This window comes from Rhinichthys klamathensis, unplaced genomic scaffold, assembly GCF_029890125.1.
Source record: "Rhinichthys klamathensis goyatoka isolate OS25496 unplaced genomic scaffold, OSU_Roscu_1.1 h1tg000505l_1, whole genome shotgun sequence".
NCBI classification, from domain to species: domain Eukaryota; kingdom Metazoa; phylum Chordata; class Actinopteri; order Cypriniformes; family Leuciscidae; genus Rhinichthys; species Rhinichthys klamathensis.
In genome coordinates, this window is record NW_026606986.1 from 221,277 (window position 1) to 224,685 (window position 3,409).

A 3,409-nucleotide genomic window follows, 5' to 3' on the forward strand; every position below is an offset into this window, starting at 1 on the left:
AACACGCCAAGCATAGCCATGTCTAAACTCAGCGTCTCTTCAATAATACGCTGAAGGACTACAGGTGGTAGGAATGGACTGTCCTCTGTTGAAATGGGTGTGCCTGATGGACAGCTTAGGGATTGGAAGGGGTGGCTGACATGGGGAGATGTAGAGGGTGAGATGGGTGTGTCAGCTGGTGAGATGGGTGTGTCAGCTGGTCCTGCAGGGCTAGAGAAAGAAATGAGAGATCAGTATATTGGCTACCATCTTAATGAGCACCAAATAAAAGGAAATAGCAATATATGAACAGCTAGTGTCAGCTAGTCTTGCAGGGCTAGAGAAAGAAATGAGATCAGTATAGGCTTCCATCTTCATGAGCACCAAATATAATTAAATAGCAAAATATGGACGCAGTATGTAACACCTTTCAAGCGTAAAGGTCTCCAGCAGTTGCCCACACCACCACCTCCTGATAGAGAGCATGTCCACCTGAAAGTAAAGTTATGCTTTAAATGTCTTCATAGCCTGATACAAATCCATGTTACAGTATTGTTTACTCATTGATGGGAACTATGGCAGTGTACATTTTTACAGATGTAGCCATCTCCTCCAGTGAGTACAGTACCTGCAGACAAAGTTAAGTGTATGGCCTATTGGTGCATGTTAACTGTAGCCTCCAGATTGGACTAAATTATTAAAAGCCTTATATTTCACACTACAAATCTGATTGAGATTTGAACAAACTCACCTCAATGAAATCATATGGCTTTTGGAGGGTAGAATACATTGCATACTGAAATGAACATACAAATGTGTTAGTTGTTCTGCAAACTAGTAATCAGTTATCACTTCTGAAAATATTGCATCTCACCATCAGCATAAACACCCCACAGCTGTTGCTCTGATGCTGGGGAGATGCTCCCTGTGATGGTAAAAGGGGTGTGTGATTTATTATCAATGATTCTTTTATATGATGCTGCCTACTTATATCTACACTCATTTTGTAGCTTTAATCATACAAAAAGTGTGACACCATTTAGCAGCAACTAGGGTCCATCTGCTTCACTTTATCAAATCATAATTAAAAATAATAATAATAATAAAAAAAGGCCTGCCTATGTACGCTACTCTACTAAATGCAGTGAATCGTGCTACAGCCACAAATTTTACCTCGTCAGCCAAGTAAAATGACTTCCATGGTCCATTGGACACAGCATGTGCCAGGTTACTGAAAAGTTTTGGAAGACGTGTTAGTTGCAATTCATGTCTTTCAAATGTAACATTGAACCCCGTTTAGGAATTGCTGAATCTCTACCATGACTTAATACCCACCTTGAGCTCTAAGAGCATAGTTTAAAAATGGAACTACACCTTCCCATGCTAAAAAGTGACCTGGGAGTAGCAGCAATTCCTAGTGGGGACTTGGAACATATGAACAGGAACAATAAATGCAGAACGAAACAAAAAGGAAGTATAGTCCAAAACAGAACTACCATACTTCCAAAAAACATAAAACATGATCATACTGTATCTAAGTTCTTGGGTTCTCAAAGCAGTATTTGGGAGGTTCAAAAGTAACTAATCCTAAAGTAAAGATGCAGATGAGGTTTCTAGTGAACCAATGAATAACCACTTTAAGGGTGTAAACATGGAAATTGCTTTGAATAGAAAAAATTACGGTGGCCGAGAGAGCTCAACGCGCTGCAAATGAGAAAACACATGCAAATAGAAAAAAACACATGCAAATAGAAAAAAACACATGCAAATAAAAAAAAACACATGCGAATTAAGAAAACATCTTCATCAATTTTACAAAACACGTGTGCTCCAAAGACTCACAACACAACCAAATACGGAACGCGCTGCAACTACGGAAACGCGCTGCAATTACGGAAACGCCCTGCATATATGGAAACGCGCTGCAACTACGAAAACGCGCTGCAAAAGTTCACAACACAACGGAAATGATTCCAGGGGACCCAAACAAGTGACGAACCCGGCTGGCTGGGACATGCATAGACCTTAATAAGACCTCGTCAGTGGTGTTGTCGTCTGTCCATGACCTGAAAAGTGAGTTTGTTTTACTTTATTTTAAAATCCTGATCGTATTCATTGGCCCTTTGGATATTATTAGCCTAAATAATCTGAAATACACAATTAACTGTGAAATGTTATGTTCATGTTACTGGATTACTCTAAATGAACAGGGAACAAGCCAGTAAAACTACCTATAGGTTTTGCTGACACTACTAATATGAAATTAAATCTTTTTATTTCTTATCAGTTAAAAATTATTAACCTTAACTTAACTAAACTCTGATCAAAGGATACTAATACCAGTTATATAACTTTATGAAGCTAACAAAGTACATTGAGCATACAATTTAGAGAAAATAGCCCATTTCTTATGAGTGTTGACAAGCTATATTTTCATTCAGTGACAATACGTATGAATACCTTTTGTGTATGTTGAGTTTCTCAAATATCTGTTTTCCATTCCAAGTCAAAATGACTGCTGTAAAAATGTCTAGGCTATATCAGTGGCTTTAATTTGCTTAGTTACATGTTAGTATTGTTTAGTACTAAGCAGTCACATTGTTTCTCTTCCAGGTTATGTATTGTCCATATTGTGGACTTGAATTGGCTGGATATATTGGATGCTTTTGTGGTTCCTGTGGTAGCAACATTAGATTTCTGGCACCTTTTCTACAGAATGGTAAGCTCTGATAATACACTCAATCAGTTGTTTATTTAATTATCAAGTTGAGCCAAGTGATTGTATGATACACAGAACTAAACACAAATTCATGGAATCAACATAGACCTCCTGATACGGCCTGTTAAAAGTGGTAAGCTTAAATGGCAGCCCAAGTTGTACTTTTGTTCTTTGTGCCTTTTAGTACCTGGATTTGTGCAGAAATGAGCAGATTACATATGTACATTTTTCAAACTGCATCAAATAGTTTACCTGTTTATTTCTTTGTTAATGCTGAAACTATAGGGGCACAGATGTTTTTTACAAGTCTGGTTTTGACGTGTGCTTCTGCCTTGAGTAAAATAAACACATTGTCCATACCTTCTGGTTAAAGTCGGATATGCCAAACTTAACTTCTACTTTCTGCTAACAAACAAATTCAAGATAAAGTGCTACGGGCACGAGCACAGTCTTGCATGATATGCTGCACAGCATGCTCGACACGGCTTGTTTGACCTTCCATTGTGCTACCTGTAACTGTATAAAAACAAAAACTCAATATAATGTCTCTAACAGAAACATTTTTATGTTTAAGATTATATTTTTGGATTCTTGCATTCCTAATGACGCTGTTCTCTTTTCCCTTCAGGCCCAGAAACAGTGTCAGCTGAACTCACAGAGGCAGACCTTATCCATAAATATTTCTCAGAGGGCCACACATATGAAGTGATC

The 3,409-nt window shown here is 38.0% G+C and overlaps 2 long non-coding RNA genes across 2 annotated transcripts; one reads left to right on the top strand and one right to left on the bottom strand.

Annotated features, from left to right (window-relative positions):
- Positions 1–302: 302 nt before the first annotated feature.
- Positions 303–1,542, bottom strand: LOC130072770 (uncharacterized). Its single transcript, XR_008804164.1, has 4 exons — positions 1,153–1,542; positions 854–904; positions 731–775; positions 303–471 (listed from the first exon to the last, which is right to left on the bottom strand). It is a non-coding gene; the product is annotated as an uncharacterized LOC130072770 (long non-coding RNA).
- Positions 1,543–2,009: 467 nt separating this feature from the next.
- Positions 2,010–3,409, top strand: LOC130072772 (uncharacterized). The gene is made up of 3 exons (XR_008804166.1): positions 2,010–2,052; positions 2,593–2,698; positions 3,327–3,409. It is a non-coding gene; the product is annotated as an uncharacterized LOC130072772 (long non-coding RNA).